The sequence below is a fragment of the Dermacentor albipictus genome, chromosome 8 (genome assembly GCF_038994185.2).
Source record: "Dermacentor albipictus isolate Rhodes 1998 colony chromosome 8, USDA_Dalb.pri_finalv2, whole genome shotgun sequence".
NCBI lineage: Eukaryota > Metazoa > Arthropoda > Arachnida > Ixodida > Ixodidae > Dermacentor > Dermacentor albipictus.
Window position 1 is genome coordinate 10,709,384 of NC_091828.1, and position 25,450 is coordinate 10,734,833.

Below are 25,450 nucleotides of genomic sequence, written 5' to 3' on the forward strand. Positions count from 1 at the left end.
TGTCCGTGATCCGGGGTCCGGGGGTAGGCTTTGTAGCCTGCTGCTTGTTATATGGTCCTGGAAGAAGTTGGTACGCTCTTCGGATTGAGGGCTTGAATCGCGGATTTTCTGGGCGTCCGCTACATAAACGCACAAGCACCTTTATCAGATGTCACGTAATAGCGGCGCGGTAAAACACAGCAGCTAAACTGTCAACAACATTTTTTTGGTCGAGCCTATGCCAACAAAAGCAACTTACGCTCAAAGCACGATAGCGTTGAACACAGTCGGCGATTGTCAGAGTCTGACCTGCGCATCAACAGCGTCGGCTTTTATAGATGAGTCATCGAAGATTCCAGAGTAACCACTTGTGCCAGCGTGTCCTTCAGACGCACATTCAAATTACAAAAGGTGCAGGGACAATGAACAACAGATAGAACCCTCGATAACATTCAAGAAACTGCCATACATCCAGGTGCTTCATGCTGTGAGCGATAATGTTTAGCATTTCTTAGCTGCTGAAAAGTGGTCACCCGACAAAGTTGAACAAATACGCATGTCAGTATTGACATTATTCAAATACGTCCGTTTAAGGACGTGTCTGAGGTTATTGCGCGGACTGGAGTGGATATCTATACCTTTCATCTTTCCTGTAAATATGCAAATAGAGAAAGGGACCGTGCTTTATGAAAAATCTTACCGAAATGATTTGGGCAATTATAGACGGGTGTTCATCTTGCATGTATTCTCAAAGCCAACCGAAAAAATTCTGTATACGCGACTTTCCGGTTTCATCGATAAACATAATTTACATACACCTAATCAGATTAATTTCAGGAAAAATAAATAAGCACAACCTGAGCTGCAAGAACAAAGAAAGTATATACTTGCATATTTTGAAAATAAAGCACCCGTTCTTGTTATGTTTACCGAGTTTTCCAGAACATTTGATTCAGTATAGCATGAAATATTGTTAAACAAATTACATTGATATGGCATTTGTGGCCAGTTATTTATTGACTCTTATTTATCCCGCTGACAAGATGGCTTTCTGATACGGAACTCTTATTCCGTGGGTGAAACCTGTTCTAGGTGGACTAGCTTAGGGCTGTATTAAAGCCAGCCTTTCTTGGCCTTTTCCTTAGATTTTCCTACTGCTGCTGCTGCTGTCCAGCACACCGCGTCGGGGGCGTTCAGAGCGTGTGTATATATGGGAGAAGCGTGACTGAGAAGAAAAGAGACCCGAGGAAGTCATTTGGACCACACCGCGTCGAATGTGAGCAATGCCTTAGACATATGTTTAAGGCGCCTAAAAACAACAGACAGCATAGAGGGGGCAAGAATAGGACAGAGCGTCTCTCACAACCACTTTATTTATTTAAAGTACCTTACAGGACCATTTAAGGGCATTGGGTAAGGGGGGACACAAAGTATTCGGGGCTGGCCATTAGTGGCCGCATCTGCAAAGCAATCCAAACGTGTCTAAACGATATTGTTTTTTAGGCACCACCGCTCCCACTGAAGGTGCTCAGATACGGATTGTGCCTTATATGCTCGATGCCGGACAATTATGTTCTCCCGTGATGAAGGTTTCATTGGCTCATCCCGACAATGTCACCATCACCTGCTTGAAGCCACGATGAATCGAGCTGAAGTCGCGACTGCCGTTGCTGGTTGATATGGGGCTGGCGATTAGCGGCCGCATCAGCAAGGCAATCCAAACGTGTCTAAACGACCTTGTTTTTCTGGCACGACCACTCCCACTGAAGGCGGCGATATACGGGTTTTGCCTTATGTGCTCGATGCCAGTCGATGATGTGCTCCCGCCAGGAAGGTTCCATTGGCTCATCCCGACAATGTCACCATCACCTGCTTGAAGCCACGATGAATCGAGCTGAAGTCGACTGCCGTTGCTGGTTATAAGGGGCTGGCGATTATTCGCCACATCTGTCATCATCATCATCATCAGCCTGGTCACGCCCACTGCAGGGCAAAGGCCTCTCCCATATTTCTCCAACAACCCCGGTCATGTACCAATTGTGGCCATGCCGTCCCTGCAAACTTCTTAATCTCATCCGCCCACCTAACATTCTGCCGCCCCCTGCTACGCTTCCCTTCCCTTGGAATCCAGTCCGTAACCCTTAATGACCATCGGTTATATTTCTTCCTCATTACATGTCCTGCCCATGCCCATTTCTTTTTCTTGATTTCAACTAAGATGTCATTAACTCGCGTTTGTTCCCTCACCCAATCTGCTCTTTTCTTATCCCTTAACGTTACACCTATCATTCTTCTTTCCATAGCTCGTTGCGTCGTCCTCAATTTGAGTAGAACCCTTTTCGTAAGCCTCCAGGTTTCTGCCCCGTAGGTGAGTACTGGTATGACACAGCTATTATACACTTTTCTCTTGAGGGATAATGGTAACCTGCTGTTCATGATCTGAGAATGCCTGCCAAACGCACCCCAGCCCATTCTTATTCTTCTGATTATTTCCGTCTCATGATCCGGATCCGCAGTCACTACCTGCCCTAAGTAGATGTATTCCCTTACGACTTCCAGTGCATCGCTGTCTATTGTAAATTGCTGTTCTCTTCCGAGACTGTTAAACATTACTTTAGTTTTCTGCAGATTAATTTTTAGACCCACTCTTCCGCTTTGCCTCTCGAGGTCAGTGAGCATGCATTGCATTTGGTCCCCTGAGTTACTAAGCAAGGCAATATCATCAGCGAATCGCAAGTTACTAAGGTATTCTCCATTAACTTTTATACCCATTTCTTCCCAATCCAGGTCTCTGAATACCTCCTGTAAACACGCTGTGAATAGCATTGGAGAGATTGTATCTCCCTGCCTGACGCCTTTCTTTATTGGGATTTTGTTGCTTTCTTTATGGAGGACTATGGTGGCTGTGGAGCCGCTATAGATATCTTTCAGTATTTTTACATACGGCTCGTTTACACCCTGATTCCGTAATGCCTGCATGACTGCTGAGGTTTCGACAGAATCAAATGCTTTCTCGTAATCAATGAAAGCTATATATAAGGGTTGGTTATATTCCGCACATTTCTCGATAACCTGATTGATAGTGTGAATATGGTCTATTGTTGAGTAGCCTTTACGGAATCCTACCTGGTCCTTTGGTTGACAGAAGTCTAAGGTGTTCCTGATTCTATTTGCGATTACCTTAGTAAATATTTTGTAGGCCACAGACAGTAAGCTTATCGGTCTATAATTTTTCAAGTCTTTGGCGTCCCCTTTCTTATGGATTAGGATTATGTTAGCGTTTTTCCAAGATTCCGGTACGCTCGACGTTATGAGGCATTACGTATACAGGGTGGCCAGTTTCTGTAGAACAATCTGCCCACCATCCTTCAACAAATCTGCTGTTACCTGATCCTCCCCAGCTGCCTTCCCCCTTTGCATATCTCCCAATGCTTTCTTTACTTCTTCCGGCGTTACCTGTGGGATTTCGAATTCGTCTAGACTATTTTCTCTTCCATTAAATTCGTGGGTGCCACTGGTACTGTATAAATCTCTATAGAACTCCTCAGCCACTTGAACTATCTCATCGATATTAGTAATGATATTGCCGGCTTTGTCTCTTAACGCATACATCTGATTCTTGCCAATTCCCAGTTTCTTATTTCCTGTTTTTTGGTTTCCTCCGTTCCTGAGAGCATGTTCAATTCTATCGATATTATCCTTCCTTATGTCAGCTGTCTTACGCTTGTTGATTAACTTTGAAAGTTTTGCCAGTTCTATTCTAGCTGTGGGGTTAGAGGCTTTCATACATTGGCGTTTCTTGATCAGATCTTTCGTCTCCTGCGATAGTTTACTGGTATCCTGCCTAACGGAGTTACCACCGACATCCATTGCACACTCCTTAATGATGCCCACAAGATTGTCGTTCATTGCTTCAACACTACGGTCCTCTTCTTGAGTTAAAGCCGAATACCTGTTCTGTAGCTTGATCTGGAATTCCTCTATTTTCCCTCTTACCGCTAACTCATTGATCGGCTTCTTATGTACCAGTTTCTTCCGTTCCCTTCTCAGGTCTAGGCTAATTCGAGTTCTTACCATCCTGTGGTCACTGCAGCGCACCATGCCGAGCACGTCCACATCTTGTATGATGCCAGTGTTAGCGCAGAGTATGAAGTCTATTTCATTTCTAGTCTCGCCGTTCGGGCTCCTCCACGTCCACTTTCGGCTATCAGGCTTGCGGAAGAAGCTATTCATTATCCTCATATTATTCTGCTCCGCAAACTCTACTAATAACTCTCCCCTGATATTCCTAGTGCCTATGCCATATTTCCCCACACCCTTGTCTCCAGCCTGCTTCTTGCCTACCATGGCATTAAAGTTGCCCATTAGTATAGTGTGTTTAGTTTTCACTCTACCCATCGCCGATTGCACGTCTTCATAAAAGCTTTCGGCTTCTGGTCATCATGACTGGATGTAGGGGCGTAGGCCTGTACAATTTTCATTTTGTACCTCTTATTAAGTTTCACAACAAGACCTGCCACCCTCTCGTTAATGCTATAGAATTCCTGTATGTTACCAGCTATATCCTTATTAATCAGGAATCCGACGCCTAGTTCTCTTCTCCCCGCTAAGCCCCGGTAGCACAGGACGTGCGTGATTTTTAGCACTGTATATGCTTCTTTTGGCCTCCAAACTTCACTGAGTCCTATGATATCCCATTTACTGCCCTCTAATTCCTCAAATAGCACTGCTAGACTCGCCTCACTAGATAACGTTCTAGCGTTAAATGTTGCCAGGTTCATATTCCAATGGCGGCCTGTCAGGCTGGTTGATATGGGGCTGGCCATTAGCGGCCTCTGCAAGGCAATCTAAACGTGTCTAAACGATATTGTTTTTCTGGCACCACCGCTCCCACTAAAGGTGGTCAGATACAGATTGTGCCTTATATGCTCGATGCCGGTCCATGATGTGCTCCCGCCAGGAAGGTTCCATTGGCTAATCCCGAGAATGTCCCCATCACCTGCTGGAAGCCACGATGAATCGAGCTGAAGTCGACTGCCGTTGCTGGTTGATATGGGGCTGGCCATTAGCGGCCGCATCTGCACGGCAATCCAAACGTGTCTAAACGACATTGTTTTTCTGGCACCACCGTTCCCACTGAAGGCGGTGATATGCGGGTTTTGCCTTATGTGCTCGATGCCGGTCGATGATGTGCTCCCGCCAGGGAGGTTCCATTGGCTCATCCCGAGACTGTCACCGTCACCTGCTTGAAGGCACGATGAATCGAGCTGAAGTCGACTGTCATTGCTGGTTGATATGGGACTGGCCATTAGCGGCCGCATCTGCAAGGCAATCATAACGTGTCTAAATGATATTGTTTCTCTGGCACCAACGCTCCCACTAAAGGTGTTAAGATACGGATTGTGCCTTATATGCTCGATGCCTGTCGATGATGTGCTCCCGCCAGGAAGGTCCCAAATTATTGTGCCTTATATGCTCGATGGCGGTCAATGATGTGCTCCCGCCAAGAAGGTTCCATTGGCTCATCTTGAGAATGTCACCACCACCTGCTTGCAGCCACGATGAATCGAGCTGAAGTCGACTGCCGTTGCTGATTGATATGGGCTGGCCTTTAGCGGCCGTATCTATGAGGCACTCCAAACGTGTTTAAACGACATTGTTTTTTCTGGCACCATCGCTCCCACTGAAGGCGGTGAGATAAGGGTTGTCCCTTATATACTCGATGCCGGTCAATGATGTGCTCCGGCCAGGAAGATTCCATTGGCTCATCCCGAGAATGTCACCATCACCTTCTTGCAGCCACGATGAATCGAGCTGAAATCGACTGTCGTTGCTGGTTGATATGGAGCTGGACATTAGCGGCCGCATCTACAAGGCAATCCAAATGTGTCTAAACGATATTGTTTTTATGGCACCACCGCTCCCACTGAAGGCGGTGAGATAAGCGTTGTGCCTTATATGCTCGATGCCGGTCGATGATTTGCTCCCACCAGGAAGGTTCCATTTGCTCTTCCCGAGAATGTAACCACCACCTGATTGAAGCCACGATGAATCGAACTGAAGTCGACTGCCATTGCTGGTTAATATGGGGCTGGCCTTTAGTGGCCGCATCTGTAAGGCAATCCAAACGTGTCTAAACGATATTGTTTATCTGGCACCAGCACTCCCACTAAAGGTGGTCAGATACGGGTTGTGCCTTATATGCTCGATGGCGGTAAATGATGTGCTCCCGCTAGGAAGGCTCCATTGGCTCATCCCGAGAATGTCACCATCACCTGCTTGAAGCCACGATGAATCGAGCTGAAGTCGACTGCCGATGCTGGTAGATATGGGGCTGGCGATTAGCGGCCGCATCTGTAAGGCAATCCAAACGTGTCTAAACGTTATTGTTTTTCTGGCACCACCGCTCCCACTGAAGGCGGTGAGATAAGGGTTGTGCCTTATATGCTCGATGGCGGTAAATGATGTGCTCCCGCTAGGAAGGTTCCAAATTATTGTGCCTTATATGCTCGATGCCGGTCAATGATGTGTTCTCGCCAGGAAGGTTCCACTGGCTCATCCCGAGAATGTCACCATCACCTGCTTGAAGCCATGATGGATCGAGCTGAAGTGGACTGCCGTTGCTGGTTGATATGGGGCTGGCCATTAGCGGCCGCATCTACAAGGCAATCCAAACGTGTCTAAACGACATTGTTTTTCTGGCACCACCGCTCCCACTGAAGGCTGTAACATACGGGTTGTGCCTTATATCCTCGATGCCGGTCGATGATGTGCTCCCGCCAGGAAGGTTCCAAATGATCGTGCCTTATATGGTCGATGCCGGACAATGATGTGTTCCCGCCAGGAAGGTTCCATTGGCTCATCCCGAGAATGTTACCATCACCTGCTTGAAGCCACGATGAATCGAGCTGAAGTCGACTGCTGTTGCTGGTTGATATGGGGCTGGTCATTAGCGGCCGCATCTGCAAGGCAATCCAAACGTGTCTAAACGATCTTGTTTTCTGGCACCGCCGCTCCCACTGAAGCCGGTGAGATAAGGGTTGTGCCTTATAAGCTCGATGCCGGTTGATGATAAGCTCCCGCCAGGAAGGTTCCATTGGCTCATCCCGAGAATGTCACCATCACGTGCTCGAAGCCACGATGAATCGAGCTGAAGTCGACTGTCCTTGCTGGTTGATATGGAGCTGGCCATGAGCGTCCGTATCTGCAAGGCAATCCAAACGTGTCTAAACGATATTGTTTTTCTGGCACCACCGCTCCCACTGAAGGCGGTCAGATACGGATTGTGCCTTATATGCTCGATGCAGGTCAATGATGTGCTCCCGCCAGGAAAGTTCCATTGGCTCATCCCGAGAATGTCACCATCACCTGCTTGAAGCCACGATGAATCGAGCTGAAGTTGCTGTTTGATATGGGGCTGGCCATTAGCGGTCGCTTCTGCAAGGCAATCCAAACTTGTCTAAATGATATTATTTTTCTGGCACCACCGCTTCCAGTGAAGGTGGTCAGATACGGATTGTGCCTTATATGCTCGATGCCGGTCAATGATGTGCTCCCGCCAGGAAGGTTCCATAGGCTCATGCCGAGAATGTCACCATCACCTGCTTGAAGCCACGATGAATCGAGCTGATGTCGACTGCCGTTGCTGTTTTATATGGGGCTGGCGATTAGCGGCCGTATCTGTAAGGCAATCCAAATGTGTCTACGTGACATTGTTGTTCGGGTGCCGCCGCTCCCACTGAAGGCGGTGAGATACGGGTTGAGCCTTATATGCTCGATGCCGGTCGATGATGTGCTCCCGCTTGGAAGGTTCCATTGGCTCATCCAAAGAATGTCCCCATCACCTGCTTGAAGCCACGATGAATCGAGCTGAAGTCGACTGTCTTTGTTGGTTTATATGGGGCTGGCGATTTGCGACAGCATCTTTAAGGCAATCCAAATGTCTCTAAATGACATAGTCGTTGTGGTTCCTCTGCTGCCACTCTGTAAATATATATATTTTCCCCGCAACAATGTATGTAATATATATTATATAATACACTATATTGAAATTGATATATTATGTAAATTTATTGCGAGACGATCAAATATAATTTGACTATAAGCTGGGAATGCGATGTAAGACATGTCTTGCTAAAGTTGCTCAGGTGACAGGTGTGATTCGTCAGCTTCAATACTTGCTTCAAAAAGGTATCAAGCTTCTGCTCTATCACTCGCTCTTTTGCTGTCGTTTAAATTTTTCCCAACTAGTAAGGGTTAGAAATACGGCCACTTATCCTAATGAAATATTTAAAAAATCTTTGAGGCACATTTTGAATGCACCGGTCGGCGCAACTCCTAAAGTTTTATTCGGCAGTTGAGGAGTAGTTAAGGTACACCACATATACAAATTCATGTTATGCAGAAAATTGAATTTAGAAGCTCGCAAGAAGACAACCTATTTGCGATTTTATCTAATTCATGAGTTATGTATTTAAATTATCCATGAGTGATGAAGAAAATTAGGACATAGAGACAGTGCGGTTAACTCCGAAATAAAAAACGCTTGCCTATAGTCTTCCCTCCATTAGAAATCATTATGAGGTTAACAATTTTAACTTGTTTCAGTGTTCATATCAAGATAAGCGCTAGGTATGTATAGTGATATGCCTCTGACATTTCGACAATTCAGCACTCGTTTTTATCACGCAGTTTGTCTCGCTGTGAAACCGATACTGTTGGGTTTAGTTTTTTTATTTTTTGTTTTGTAGCTGTTTCCGGCAAGATAATTTCTACAGTGCTTTTTTGTCATTCCGTGTATTTTTGAATATATTTATCTCTAGATAGCATTCACTATTTAATTATCATTAAAACCCTTTTTTTTCTATTACGGAGGTTGTCATATTTGTTAAACTCATTTTGTAACTAAATATTAGGTTTTCATTTCTTTTCTTTATTCTGTATGCCCTAGTGTAGCAGCCTGTTTGTTAAGTGTTGATTTTCCTTTTTATTTTTCGCAGTTTTATTACCGGTTCGAAAATTTTCTACATGCCTTTGAATTAGTCAAGCTGTTTTTGTCACTCTTTTTTTCTGTATCTATCAGAACCAAAATAAAGTTGATTTAATTTGATAAAGTATAACATTCAGAGAAACTGGTGTGGCTGCATTAAACTAGGTGGACCACTTGAAGTCGCTACACCTTCAGTGCAGAGTTTCATAGACTGCCTTAGGATGCGTGATGGTTCACCTTCCATGCAGTGCAAGAACTAGCGAACACAACTCATTGTTTATGCTAGATTCCCAATTCCATTTCCTTTAGTCGAGTCTACAAATATGTCCTTTCTTAGCAAGTGGCGTGAGGATATTTCGAGCATTCTCACCTTGAACCCGCGTTTTTTAACTGCTGTTCGAATAACTGCGAGTAACAAAATGTTTTTCTTTAGGAAACATATAAAGCGTATGGCAGGTTAAGGAAAACAATAGAGAAAAGACAGATTTGATGCAATAATTATGATCTGCAGCAGCGTACTTAAGTTCGGTGCAGGGCCTAGGCCTCTCCTTGCGATATCCAATTGTCCCTGCTTTGCGTAGCTGATTCCACCTTGCGCCAGCAAATTTGTTTTTTTAAATTTCATCATCTGACATAGTTTTCCGCCGTCCTCGACTGCGCTTCTCTTCCCTTGGCAACCATTCTGCAAACGTACTGGCACACTGGTTATGAACCCTACGTATTACAAGTCCTGCCAATTTCCATTTTTAGTCTCGTAATGTCGACGGCTATCGCCGTTTGCTCTGTGATGCGTGCCGCTCCCTTCCAGCCTCTTAACGTTACGCGCAACAATTTTCGTTCCATTGCTCTTTGCGTGGTCCTTAACTTGTTCTCTAGCTTCTGTGTAAATGTCCAAATATTCGCCCCATATGCTAGCATTGGTAGAATGCAATGATTGTGCCTTTCTCATTTCAAATATAGTGGTAATCTCCCGCACAGGATTTGGTAATGCCTCCCGTATGCACTTGCGCCAACTTTTTTTTATTTTTCTGTCAATTTATTTCTCGTGCTCGGGAGGTTCACCTAGATAAGCGTACTGCTGCGCACACTCTGGAGACTGACCGGCGATTCCGATTTCGTGTTCCCTTGCCAGGTTATTGAACAGTATCTTTGTCTTCTGCATATTATTATTTAGGCCAACTCCTAAACCTTGTCGCGTAAGGTCATCAATCATTTGTTAGAAGTCGTGTCTGCTGCTGCTGAAGAGCACGTCACGTGCAAACCGAAGGTTGCTCAGATATTCGCCATTGATGCTGTTTCCTACGCATTACCCGCCACGGTTGCTCAGTGGCTATGGTGTTGGGCTGCTGAGCACGAGGTCGCGGGATCAAATCCCAGCCCTGGCGGCCGCATTTCGATGGGGGCGAAATGCGAAAACACCCGTGTACTTAGCTATAGGTGCACGTTCAAGAACCCCTGGTGGTCGAAATTTCCGGAGTCCTCTGCTACGGCGTGCCTCATAATCAGAAAGTGGTTTTGGCACTTAAAACCCCATAATTTAATTTTTTTAATTTTTCCTACGCATTCTTGGTATAACAGCTTGAATACTTATAAGCATGTAGTGAATACCACTGGAGATATTGTCTCCTTCCCTGACCCGTTTTAAATAGGCAATTTTCTACTTTTCATTTGGAGAACCGAGTGCCTGTGGAATCTTTCTAGATAATTCCCAAGAGAGTCACGTCTCTTGAGAGCCATCTGCGACGTGTACCGGGTCGGTCGCGCACTATCTTCTCGCGGCTTAGTGGCGCTAATGCGAGCGCCACCGCGAAGCTGAATTCGGTAGCCGCTGCTACCGTGATTAGACACTCGAGCGTGTCAACAGTGAGTTTCCGCTGTCACCGAGTGAGATGTCTTCTGGTTTGCTTTTCTGTGCGTGAAGCGATTCTGGTTAATTAAGTTAGTATGCCTATTCTAAAACTTGACGCGTCCAATAGCTCTATTATGCTTATTTAGTATAGCTGTCCACTAATTTGCTGTCGCAATCAATGCTTCGTCTTTCTGGCGAAAGTGCGGCTTGTTTTATGCGATATTGAAAGCAACGTGATGGCCCGTCCCTATTATTTCTTAACGTCTCATTTCTTATGGGCGTGTATCAAGTTGGCATTTTTCACGCTTTCTGGTACACTTAACGTAGTGAGGCGTTGCGTATAAAGGGATGCAGGCTCTTCAAGCATGATATCTTTTTCTTGTTCGATTAAATCGACTGTTATTCCATCTTATCCTGGCACTTTTCCCCGAGTCATGTTTTGCAAGGCATTTCTAACATCATCGGTAGTTATAGAAAGAGCCTCTGTGTTCTTTTCATAACTCATTCTATGAAGGTAGCGCGGCTGCTGTGGGCACAGTCCAGGCCAGTATAGAAATATTCTGCTGTATATATTGTTACGTGGATATTCTTAGTATAGGCACACTGTATTGACATTATATATGTGTCAATGCTGTGCCTAATAGCTGTGTCTTACCAGTACTCACCTACGGGGCAGAAACCTGCAGGCTTACGAAAAGAGTTCTACTCAAATTGAGGACGACGCAACGAGCTATGGAAAGAAGAATGATAGGTGTAACGTTACGGGACAAGAAAAGAGCAGATTGGGTGAGGGAACAAACGCTAGTGAATGACATCTTAGTTGAAATCAAGAAAAAGAAATGGGCATGGGCAGGACATGTAATGAGGAGGGAAGATAACCGATGGTCATTAAGGGTTCCGCACTGGATCCCAAGGGAAGGGAAGCGTAGCAGGGGCGGCCGAAAGTTAGGTGGGCAGATGAGATTAGAAGTTTGCAGGGACGGCATGGCCACAATTAGTACATGACCGGGGTTGTTGGAGAAGTATGGGAGAGGCCTTTGCCCTGCAGTGGGTGTAACTAGGCTGATGATGATGATGACGTGTCAATGGCGGACAGGCCGCCTTTGGAATATGAACCTGGCAACGTTTAACACTGGAACGTTATCGAGTGAGGCGAGTCTAGCAGTGCTATTGGAGGGATTTGAGGGCACTAAATGGGATATAGGGCCCAATAACGTAAAACTATTCCAGTATGTTTCTATTCCAATCTCCTGACGTCCAATTTGCGTAACCACCAACGCAAGCACCAGGCGGTCACCCGCAGCGTTTACTGAACAGACCAATCAAACATTCTCCTCGTTCATAGGAGATCACTTTTGTTTGCTTGAAAAAGAATAACATTGCCTACACTGAACAGCTTGTCGTATAGAATTGGCTGACAAGAGGCGAGGAGAACGCTCAAGTGGAGAGGGATTCGATGGGCCCGAGCCACTGCATTGAAACTCGGTAACCGGATGAAGAGGGTGGTGCTGCCGTCTACGATTGGTCGGCTTTCCCTTACTTAGCTTGCGGTGGCTGGTCGAAAATCGCGGTATCATGCAACGGAAGCTCAAGAATGACACTAAAACGGACCCTCAGAAGGAAGAGTTGGCACAATGAGGGCTTAAATGTGCCGAAAGTGCTCGAAAACGTTAAACGGCCACGCAAGAAGTTTTATTATACGAAAATATACCCATGTTCTCCGACAGGTGCGAGCAGCCAGCGTGTGAGCGATCGGCGGCAGCCATCTTTTATTTCTTTCGGAACAGGGCAGCCTGCGACTATTCTAAGAAAATTCAGTTTTGTTCAGCATAATAATGCAGCTTTATCGCGTACACGTCATTTTGACGCGTTAAGTTCTTGCGGTTTTGTGACTTCGCGTGACAGGCAGGTGAAGTGTGTGCAGCCCGACTAACTTTTTACCAATAGCCGAGGGCTAATGGCGAAAAGACGTCGAATCAGAAATAACAATTTTTCTTTTTTTCTGTAAAATCATGCATAATCAGTGAGTACACATCGTATCAGATGGGGAGGTATCGCAGTTTTCGTGACGTTGCGTGACAGACAGGTGAAGTGGGGGCGTTGAAAAACGTTTTTCACCAATCGTAGAGGGCTGATAGGAGAACTGGAATAGAAAAGTTTGGAATAATTTTACTTTATAGCGCCCATAATAGGGCTCAGTGAAGTCAGGAGGCCAAAGAAGCATATAAAGTGCTAAAAAGCGGGCAAGCCCTGGGCTACCGGTGCTTAGCGGAGAGACGTGAACTAGGAGTCGCATTCCTGAATAATGAGAATATAGCTGGTAACATACAGGAATTCTATAGCATTAACGAGAGGGTGGCAGGCCTTGTTGCTAAACCTAATAAGAAGTACAAAATGAAGGTTGTGCAAGGGCCCTATAACGTAAAACTATTCCAATACATTTCTATTCCAAATTCCTGACGTCAAATTTCCGTAACCACCGACGCAAGCACCGGGCGGTCACCCGCAGGCTTGTCTGAACAGACCAACTGAACGCTCTCCTCGATCATAGGAGGTCACTTTTGATTGCTTGAAAAACGAATAACATTGCCTACACTCAGCGGCTTGTCGTATCTAATTGGCTGACAAGAGGCGAGGAGAATGCTCAAGTTGAGAGGAATTCACTGGGGCAGAGCCAGTGCACTTAAAATCGATAACTGAATGAAGAGGGTGGTGCCAGCGTCTGCGATTGGTCGGCTTTCCCTTACTAAGCTTGTGGTGGCTGGTCGAAAACCACGGCGGCATGCAACGGAAGCTTAAGAATGACGCTAAAACTGACCCTTAGCAAAGAAGAGTTGGCAGAATGTGGTGGTAAACGTGTCGAAAGGGCTGGAAAACGTTACACGGCCACGCAAGAAGTTTTATTATACGCAAATACACCCATGCTCTCCGGCAGGTGCGAGTAGCCAGAGTCTCAGCGATCGGCGGCAGCCATCTTTTATTCCTTTCGGAACGGGGCAGCTTGTGGCTATTCCGAAGATAATTCAGTTTTGTTCGGCATATTAATGCATCTTTATCGCGTACACGTCACTTTGACGCGGTGACCTCATGTGGTTTTGTGAAGTCGCTTGACAGGCAGGTGAAGTGGGTGCAGCCCGAAATCTTTTTACCAAAAGCCGAGGGCTAATGACGAAACGGGGCCGAATCAGACATAACCGTTTTTCTTTTTTCGGTCAAATCATGCATAATCAGTGTGTAGACATTATATCAGATGGGGAGCTATCGCGGTTTTCGCGACAGGTGAAGTGGGGGTGGTCGAAAAAAAATTTTGAGCAATCGTGGAGCGCTGATAGTAGAATTGGAACAGAAAAGTTTGAAATAGTTTTACGTTATAGCGCCCCAAGTCTATACCCCTACATCCAGTCATGATGACCAGGAAGTCGAAAGCTTCTATGAAGACGTGGAATCGGCGATGGGTAAAGTCAAAACAAAATGCACTATACTGATGGGCGACTTCAATGCCAAGGTAGGCAAGAAGCAGGCTGGAGACAAGGCAGTGGGGAAATATGGCATATGCATTAGGAATAGCAGGTGAGATTTATTAGTAGAATTTGCGGAACAGAATAATAAGCGGATAATGAATACCTGCTTCCGCAAGCGGGATAGGCGAAAGTGGACGTGGATGAGCCCAAATGGCGAAACTAGAAATGAAATAGACTTCATACTCTGCGCTAACCCTGGCATCATACAAGATGTGGACGTGCTCAGGAAGGTGCACTGCAGTAACCATGGCATGGTAAGAACTCGAATATCCCTAGACCTGAGGTGGGAACGGAAGAAACTGGTACATAAGAGGCCGATAGATGAGTTAGCGGTAAGAGGGAAAATAGAGGAATTCCATATCAAGCTACAGAACAGGTATTCAGCTTTAACTCGGGAAGAAGACTTTAGTGATGAAGCAATGAACGCTAATCTTGTGGTCATAACTAAGGAGTGCGCAACAGAAGTCGGTGGTAACTATGTTAGGAAGGATACCAGTAAGCTATCGCTGGAGACGAAAGATCTGATCAAAAAATGCCAATGTATGAAAGCCTCTAACCCTACAGCTAGAATAGAACTGGCAGAACTTTCGAAGTTAATCGACAAGCGTAAGGCAGCTGACATAAGGAAGTATAATATGGATAGAATTGAACATGCCCTCAGGAACGGAGGAAGCCTAAAAGCAGTGAAGAGAACACTAGGAATAGGGAAGAATCAGATGTGTGCTTTAAGAGACAAAGCCGGCAATATCATTACTAATATGAATTAGATTGTTCAAGTGGCAGAGGAGTTTTATAGAGATTTGTACAGTACCAGGGGCACCCACGATTATAATGGCAGAGAGAATAGTCTAGAGGAATTCTAATTCCCACAGGTAACACCGGAATAAGTAAAGAAAGCCTTCAGAGATATGCAAAGGGGGAAGGCAGCTGGGGAGGATCAGGTAACAGCGGATTTGTTGAAGGATGGTGGACAGATTGCTCTAGAGAAACTGGCCACCCTGTATACGCAATGACTCATGACTTCGAGCGCACCGGAATTTTGGAAAAACACTAACATTATCCTAATCCATAAGAAAGGGGACGCCAAAGACTTGAAAAATTATAGACCGATCAGCTTACTGTCATTTGCCTATGAAGTATTTACTAAGGTATTTGCAAATAGAATCAGGAACACCTTAGACTTCCGTCAACCAAAGATCCAGGAAGGATTCTGTAAAGGCTACTTAACAACATACGACATTCCCACTATCAATCAGGTAATAGAAAAATGTGCGGAACATAGCCAACCTTTATATATAACTTTCATTGATTACGAGAAAGCGTTTGATTCATTCGAAACCTCAGCAGTTATCGAAGCATTGCGGAATCAGGGTGTAGAAGAGCCGTATGTAAATATACTGAAAGATATCTATATCGGGTCCACAGCCACCGTAGCCCTCCATAAAAAGAGCAACAAAATCCCAATAAAGAAAGGCGTCAGGCAGGGAGATACGATCTCTCCGATGCTATTCACAGCGTGTTTACAGGAGGTATTCAGAGACCTGAATTGGGAAGAATAGGGGATAAGAGGTAATAGAGAATACCTTAGAAACTTCCGATTCGCTGATGATACGGCCTTGGTTAGTAACTGAGGGGACCAACTGCAATGCATGCTCACTGACCTGGAGAGGCAAAACCGAAGGGTGGGTCTAAAGATTAATCTGCAGAAAACTAAAGTAATGTTTAACAGTTTCGGAAGAGACAGCAGTTTACGATAGGTAGTGAGGCACTGGAAGTGGTAAGGGAATACGTCTACTAAAGACAGGAAGTGGCTGCTGATCCGGATGATGAGACTGAAATAATCAAAAGAATAAGAATGGGCTGGGTGGCTTTGGCAGGCATTTTCAGATCATGAACAGCAGATTGCCATTATCCCTCAAGAGAAAAGTTTATAACAGCTTTGTCTTACCAGTACTCACGTACGGGGCAGAAGCCCGGAGGCTTGCGAAAAGGGTTCTACTTAAATTGACGACGACGCAACGAGCTATGGAAAGAAGAGTTATATGTGTAACGTTAAGGGATAAGAAAAGGGCAGATTGGGGTGAGGGAACAAACGCGAGTTAATTATATTGCTACGGGATAGTATTTCCAATGACGAAGAGCCGAGCAGTAAGAAAACGACGACGACGATTGGAAGCTAGCGCGGGCTGTTGCCCTCGGCCAACTGCGGCGTATTGCCTTCTAAATATATTTGTAAATAGCTTTTCGACGTTGTCTTCCTACGTAACATATCTGGTGGAGGTGGACGTTCCCCGTACCTCGTCACGGAGCTTCGCAGCGGACGGTACGTCGAGCTTTCCATCATCCCTCCCGACGACGACAACTCGACCCCGCCGGCTCCGACACCTGCTGCCACTTCGACGACCTACAACACTCTCACCACTCCCCGTGATCCTGGCGTATTCTCGGCAAAAAATGGGGAAGACGTCGACGACTGGATCAGCCTGATGAACACGTCAGCCACAATAACCTGTGGGACCCTACTATCATGCTCCACAACGTAGTCTTTTACCTCGGTGGCACACCTCGAGTTTGGTTTCTGACACACGAAGATGAGCTCTCCAGTTGCGATTCACTTCAGCAAAAGCTCCGAGACTTGTTGGGCCACACATACGGTCACCAACTTGCCGCGCAGAAGGCGTTATCCAGTCGTGTGCCGACGTCAACTGAGCCCTAGGTCACGTACATTCCGGACGTTTTGGCTCTGTTCCGCAAAGTTGACGCACACATGACTGAGTCCTACAAGGTCTCCGACATCCTCAAAGACACTGCCGATGACGCCTTCAACTTGCTCGCATTTAACAACGTGTCGACGCTGGATCCAGTTATAAAAGCGTGCCGCCGCCTGGAACTCGCTAAAAGCCGACGTATCGACCAACACTTTGCCCGTCTGCCCAACACCCCGACGACATCTCCCTGCGCGCACGCTCCTCGTCCCAACAACACTGGCGATGTTACCAGGATTGTCCGTTGTGAGATCGAGGCCGCCTATCCGGCTGCCTTCGACACCAGTCCCTCCAGTGCACCTGCAGTCATTGTTCGCCAACATGGGTATTCACACCATCTGCTCGGCCCATCGCCCTGATACCCACCCGGCTTCTTCGATTCCGCCCCGCCCGCACCTTCTTACCCACCACGTTTCCGCAACCCCTCCGAATGGCGCACTGCGGAGACAGGCCAATTTGTTTTCACTACCATCGAATTGGGCACATTTCTCGGCACTGTCGCAGTAGCTGGAGTTCCCCGAACCAGTTTACATATACTGCCTACTGTCGCCCCCCAGGTGCCCTTTCTCGTCCCTATGCTGCCCGCTCAGATAATGCCGCCACCGATTCTCCTGCGCCGAACCGCCCCTATACTCGATCGCCTTCGCCCCAACGACGACAATCTCGCTCCCCCCAACACCGTCGCTCCTATTCGCCGACTCCCTTCGGACGCCGCTCTCAGCCGGAAAAGAAGACGATGTAGCGCCTCGAGGTAACGCTGCATTGCTCCCTACGACGCCAAATCCTCTCCTGACGTTGCCCACTCATCTGAACCTTCTTGACGTGCAAGTCGACGGTGTTCCTGTATCTGCTCTCATAGACACTGGGGCGCATTTGTCGGTAATTAGCGCTGACCTTCGTAACCGGCTGAGGAAAATAATCACGCCCGCCACGACGCCTGTTGTCCGTGTCACCGATGGCAGAACAGCCCCTGTAATTGGTATGTCTGCCACCCGCGTCTCCTTTGCCGATCACTCCACTACCGTGAGCATCGATTGCTCGCATCGCTCGCATCGATTGCTCCGCCAGTACTCTCCGCCTCGACCTGCCTGTTCTGGATCCCGCTCAACAACACCCTACTCACCTCAGTTCCATCGACTTCGTTCGCTTGCCACCTTCGGCACTGACTTACGTTGACTTCATGTCATCCCCGCCAGTCCGCGACGGTCACTACATCGCGGCTCCTATGCAAGACGTCCTCCTTACACACAGGATCAAAGTACCTCATACAGTTTTATCTATTACGGCGAATTGCGTCTGCCTGCCAGTGGTAAATTTTGGCTTGACGACACAAGTGCTACCACGTGGGATGTCTCTGGCCTAGCTTTACTCATTCGAGGATTACTCTGTAGCATCGATTTCAGTAGACGATAATTCAGCCGATCCTCCTCTACCATCGCAGTCGGCAACTTGTACCATCGCCAACTTGCAGAAAATAATTGCACCCGACATGCCGTCCGAGCACGCTCCTGCGCTCTACCGCGTTCTGCTTCCCTACCAAGATATTTTGACTTTAACGATCGTCCTTTGGCCCAAACAACAGCTGTTAAACATCGCATTAATACCGGCTATGCCCCTCCTACTCATTGCCACCCGTATCAAGTATCAACGGCTGAGCGTCAAGTTATTCACGCCAAAGTTCGCAGAATGCTTGCCAAGAAAATTATCGAACCGTCATGTAGTCCATTTCCACCACCTGTTGTACTGATAAAAAAGAAGGTTGGCTTATGGCGCTTTTGTGCAGATTATCGTCACCTTAAAAGGGTTGCCAAAAAGGTGGTGTATTCACTACCTCGGATTGATGACCCCCTTGACTGCCTCCACGGTGCTCGCTATTTCTCCTCTATTGACCTTCGCTCCGGCTATTGGCAGATTGCCGTGGACGATCTCGACCGCGAGAAGACTGCCTTTGTAACACCCGACGATCTTTATCAATTCAAAGTGAGTGATGCCGATTGGTCTATGTAGCGCTCCTGCCACTTTTGAACGCGTGATGGACTCCCTTCTTCACGGTTTGAAATAGTCCACGTGGCTACGCTACTTGGACGACGTTATAGAATTCTCCCCAACATTTGCTACGCACCTCTCAACAGTCCTGGACGTTTTTCGGCGAGGCGGTCTGCAACTCAACGCATCGAAGTGCCAATTCGGCCGTCGCCAGATTACCGTCCTTGGACATCTGGTTGACGGGAACGGACTGCAACCGGACTCAGGCATGCTGTTCCGCACTTCCCTGTTCCGAAGTGTGTCAAGTATGTGCGCAGCTTCATCGGCCTTTGCTCGTACATACGCCGTTTCGTGAAACATTTCGCGACCATAGCACGATCACTAACCGAGCTTTTCAAAAAAGACGCCCCTTTCCTGTTGGGCGATAACGAGGCCTCTGCATTCTCGCTTCTAATCAACCTTCTCACAACCCCTCCCGTTCTGGCCCATTTCGATCCTTCTGCGCCTACCGAAGTCCGTACTGATGCCAGCGGTCACGGAATTGGCGCAGAACTGGCACAATGCCAGCACGGCCACGACCGTGTTATCACTTAGGCCAGCAGGCTCCTCTAGTCCGCGGAGCGCAACTATTCCATCACTGAGCGTGAGTGTCTGGGCCTTGTTTGGGCGGTTGCAAAGTTCCGCCCATACTTATATGGCTGACCGTTTTCCGTTGTCACAGACCATCACGTGCTTTGCTGGTTATGCTCATTGAAAGACCCTACAGGAAGACTTGGTCACTTGGCCTTACGCCTCCAAGAATATTCGTTCTCTGTCACCTACAAATCTGGCCGACTCCACAAGGACGCTGACTGCCTGTCTCGCTACCCCGTAGACGAGCCTGACGACGCCGACAGTAGTACCGCCGACGGCATTTTCACTGTGTCTGCCTTCGCTAACATCGCCGATGAGCAGTACCGAGACCTATCGCTGCGAGTACTCATCGAGCGTCTGCGTTCTACACCTACCGACGCATCCGTTCGCCGATATGTCCTCCAGGGCGGCATTCTATACCGAAGGAACTTCCTCCCTGATGGTCCTGATCTTCTTGTCGCACCCACTGCAGGGCATCTTGGGTAACCCGCACGTACAACCGCGTCCGCAGCCGCTTCCATTGGCCTGGTCTCGCTCGCTCGTCCGACGCTATGCTGCTGCCTGTGATCCCTGCCAGCGTCGGAAAACCCCTCAGGTACTACCTTCCAGTCATCTCCAGCCGATCACCATCCCTGTGGAACCGTTCTTTCGTGTTGGATTAGACCTCCTCTGTCCCTGTCCCACGTCATCATCTAGGAACAAATGGGTAGCCGTCGCAACTGATTATGCCACCCAATACGCTATCACGCGGGCTTTCCCTACCAGTTCCGCCACTGACGTCGCGGACTTTCTCTTGCGTGACATTTTCTTAGTGCGTGGCACCCCGCGACAGCTGCTTACTGACCGTGGTCATAACTTCCTCTCGAATTCAGCACAAGCTGACTACCTCATACCATCCTCAAACCAATGGCCTGACAGAGAGGTTAAACCGTACTCTTACCGACATGTAGTCCAAGTACGTTTCGAAGGACCACCACGACTGGCACGTTGCCCTTCGTTACGTCACATTTGCTTATAATTCTTCCCGGTACGACACCACCGGATTTTCTCCATTTTATCTACTCTGCGGTCACGAACCGACCTTGCCCCTTGACACGGTACTTCCTCCTGCTGCCACCTCAACAACCGAGTATGCGCGCGACGCCATCGCCCTCACCGACCATGCCGATCGTCTTTAAGAGTTACGGAATGGATTCCAAGGGAAGGGAAGAGTAGCAGAGGGCGGCACAAAGATAGGTGGGCGGATGAGATTAAGAAGTTTGCAGGGACAACATGGTCACAATTAGTACATGACCGAGGTATTTGGAGAAGTATGGGAGAAGCCTGTGCCCTGCAGTGGGCGTAACTAGGCTGCTGCTGCTGCTGCTGCTGCTGATGATGATGATGATGGTGATGTACAAGAAGGTTTAAAGGGGCAAAGATGGTTCACTAGTAAAAACACGCAGAAGCCAGCGTCTCCCGATCTTCTTCCTCTCTCTTCATTTATCCCTCTGTAACAGGACCCCTGCGTGCTAAAGCACCGTCTTGGCACATCATAGACGAATAACTACGAGCCAAGTATGGCTTCAGCCGTGAGACGTGCACAATGTCAACAGGTGGCAGACTTGACGATGGATGAAACTGTAACGGTCCGGCCTTGTAATTGACGTGGTTAATTTGACACAGGACTTTATAAGGCGCTGTGTAGCGAGAAAGAAGCTTCTGAGAGGAGCCGACCCGACGACATGGTGACTAAAGGAGCGTCCAAGCACATGAGGGGAACTGAACATCGTGATGGCACTGGTCGTAGCGCTCTTTGTACATGTGCTGCGAGGCTAATAAATGAGATCGGGCGAGTTGAAGGGCCATGTGAGCGCAATCGGTGACTTCACGAGCGTACTCAGTGGCAACGCGCCACACAGAAGGTAGGATGGTGTCAAACGGCAATGAGGGCTCGCGACCATACAAAAGAAAAAAAGGCGAATATCCTGCGTTGTCACGTCGGGACGAGTTATACGCGAATGTCACGTACGCTAGCGTGGCCTCCCAGTCGCCGTGACAGATGGAAACGTGCATCGACAGCATCTCTGAGAGTGTTCGGTTGAGACGTCCGGTAAGACCGTTCGTTTGTGGGTGGTAGGTGTTGCACAGCTTGTGCTCAATGGCACAAGATCGGAGGAAGTCGTCCAGAACTCGAGACAAGAACGAGCGGCCGCGGTGTGTAACTATCCAGGTGCACCGTGCTTAAGAATGACGTCGTGAAGAAGAAAACCGGTGACGTCAGTTGCGCAACTAGTCGGCAACACCTTCGTTACCACGTGGCATGTCGCGTAATCAGTAACGACAGCGATCCACGTATTCCATCTAGTCGTCGTCGGAAAAAAAGGCCAAGCAGGTCAAGGCCTACGCGAAAGAAAAGTTCACAGGCAACTTCAATTGGATGGAGTCGTCCGGCAGGTGGCAGGGGAGGTTTCTTCCGGCAGTAACGCGATTCGCAAGTTGCGACATAACCACGCACAGAGCGGCAGAGACCCGGCCAGAAGAACCGATGTCGTACGCTGTCGCACGTAGGCAAAACTCCAAGCTGTCCCGAGGTCGGCGCATCCTGAAGTTCTTCGAGAACGACGGATCACCGATGACGAGGAACGACTAGGAGCCACTCAGGGCCGACAGGGTTGATATTTCCACAGTAGAGGATGCCGTCGTGCAGCATGAACAAGCAGCACGTGCCGTCACTGCTGCTAGATTGCGGTCGGGCAATGATGAACTGTAAGAATGCGTCGCGTTCTTGCTCAGCGCGCATGTATGTCATGTCAGTCATTGCCATCACTGAGGTCACCAGATCTTGCGCAGCAGGATCGGGGGGACCCAAAGGGTGACCAGAGGGACACTGAGCGTCCTTGTGCAGAAGTCCAGACTTATAGTTGACAACAAACTAATATTCCTGAGGCCGCAAGGCCCAGCAACCAAGCCGTCTTCTGGGGTCCCGGAGGGGAGACAGCCAGTAAAGGGCGTGGTGGTCGGAACGACCGAAAACGTGCGGCCGTAAAAATATGGCGGGATCTTGGTGACAGCCCTAACTAAAGCCAAGCACTCCCGCCTGTTGATGGAGTAATTTTTCTCGGGAGGTGATAGCAGGAATGGGCGGAAGCCATCACGCACTCGGTAACATTCTGCTGTGGGGCCAGAACAGCGCCAATGCCATGGCCGCTTGCGTCATTGTGGACTTCGGTCGGTGCAGGTGGATCAAAATGGGCAAGTATGGGAGGGTTGTCAGAAATCCGATGACAGTGGCGAACGCGTGAGCTTGCTCAGGGCCCCATGAGAACCGCGTGTTCTTAAGAAGATCGGTCAAAGGCCGAGCAATGTCGGCGAAGGTTTTGATAAAATGGCGAAATTAAGAACATAGGCTGAGAAAGCAGCGCACGTCAGAAGGAAGACGGGGCACAGGGAAACAGCGAACGGCGCGATGCGTCAACGAGGTGTCCCAACACTGTAATCTGATGGCACCCAAATTGACATTTCTTGGTGTTCAGTAGGAGGCCAGCTTTTCAGAAGACCGCAAGAATTGACTGATTCCAAAATTGTGAGCGCCGCCTGCAGGGAAAACGAAGAACCTCGCGCCACGCCGTTTGGTTGGAAAACAAGGCCTGCGCCGGCGTGAAGTCCGTGCACCGCGTATCGGCACGACCTACATTGTGCGTTGTTTCCGTGTTTTATTCAATTTGCTTCGATCAGTGCGTGAATAATGGCTGAAGAAGACAATATGCCCCTCCCGTTTGCGCACACGTGATGAACAAGGGGCCTCTTGAAGTGCTCCGTAACGAACGACGGCGTTTTACAGTATCTGTGTCCTCAAACACTTCGACCGTTCGTCAGGCGCCTAGATGCTGGGCGCCACATGACGAAGACTATGTTGCAAACCATATGATAAATTTCACCACAGCTGGTCAAGAAGTTGGACTGGTGTGAGTGACGTGCAAGCCGTCTACGAAGACGGGCAACGTTTTCCGTGCTGTCGGCGTGGTATACGAAAGCTGCGGGCGAGATCATCGGAGCTTATTGCCAGTGCATAGCCGGTAAGATAACTCATATGTACGATGAATATTTTCTTAGCGTAATGAAAGATTGCGGACACGGCAGACCGCAACGTGCTCCCCTCTTCTATGTACGTTTTTTATAGTGTAGTGACGTTATCTTGTAGGTTTTACGAAAGCTGCATGTCGAATGTTTCACTCATGCAAGAGCCAAGCGGTAACCGCCACCGTATTTTTGTTCCAGCACCCTCGTGCATATATATATATATATATATATATATATATATATATATATATATATATATATATATATATATATATATACTGCGCTGAATCCTGGCCGCACTGTACTTTGCGCGTACTACGCTTGTTTAGATTGAGACGTTTGAGCGAGAGAGGCTCGACGGCGTAAATGTTCCAAGGCAGGTGTGTTATTTTTGTGTGAATAACCTGCGGCATTGTCTTATAGGCGCAGCGATACATGCCAGCACGTTGCAGGGTTGCTTCTGAGCTTTGCTGACCTGGCGACTACTGAAGAGAACAAACAGCCTTCATGCACGCACTTGCCATGCTAATGGATTGTACCGCCGGAAGGTATGACAGTTTTTATCATGTAGTGCAAGTGGTAGCATGTTAAAGCGCTCTCGTCATAATCCAAATGTATCGAGCTTGCGCATTGCAAACCGATACATGCATCAGTGAAACCATAAAACCAAGGTCATGTTCACATGAGCAGTTTATTTTTGAAGCAGCAGAAACAACAAAACTAATAAAACATGTTGAACTTTCTGGCTCGCGAATCTGCACATTTTGTACGTATTAGACGTGTTCCTCTTTGTTTTGCATTGCAAACATGCTAAAGTTCAGTTTTTTGAAGCAACTGAAAGCAACAGTAGCTTCGTATTTGTTTGTGTGCCTCAGTAAAGCATGAGAAAACGAACTGTTCGTTGCAGAACTAAACATGCATGTTTTCTCTAATGCAGCAAAGAGGCCAATGCCAAAGGTGCCGCTGAAGGGGATCGTGTTTCTGAATCATCCAATAAACGGAGCACTCCATCAAAAAAGGAAGTTCAAGCCGTGCAGTTCCACTTCACCAAGACGACATCACATCATTAAAGGAGAACCTGTTGGCCTGCTACCCAGCACTTCAAGTACTGCGGTACATGAAACTAGCAGATGAGAAGCCACAAGGAGTTCAAGAACCACCATCCGAGGTCTTGATTCAAGACAATAAAAACCTATGGGGCATCAGCACATTGGCATCGTTTAATGCACACACGGCATCAATGAAGCCCCTTTGTCAAGAGGAGAGGGATGCAATATATGTAAAAACTACTCCATTTTATGAATCATGCACTTGTGCCAGAGCTCCTCATAGGGTGTGTAAAGCTACTAGGGAAGCTTCACACTTCATGTATGTATCGCACAAGATGCTGAAGAAACGATTTTATGTGTGCGAACCTCAATACATGTTACGAATAAAAGTGAGAAAACTAAAGTTGTCTCCAAAAGAGGTCTGGCAGAACCTGCTGGCGGTCAGTGCTGCATTCCTAATAAAGGTGTACCAATACCAAGTGACTTAAAGGGTGATGACAAGTGCTAGAAGTTCTTATTATTGTGCTAAATACAGAAAATTTGTCAGGAATAACTAAAACAGGACAAACAAATTCTACAAAAAGCTGACTACCTATGGAGCAGCTACAACATTCTAC

The 25,450-nt window shown here is 47.6% G+C and overlaps 1 long non-coding RNA gene across 1 annotated transcript; it reads left to right on the top strand.

Moving 5' to 3' along the window:
• Positions 1-23,448: 23,448 nt before the first annotated feature.
• LOC135915553 (uncharacterized) lies at positions 23,449-25,257 on the top strand. The gene is made up of 3 exons (XR_010568645.2): positions 23,449-23,780; positions 24,208-24,332; positions 24,722-25,257. It is a non-coding gene; the product is annotated as an uncharacterized lncRNA (long non-coding RNA).
• The last annotated feature ends 193 nt before the right edge of the window (positions 25,258-25,450 follow it).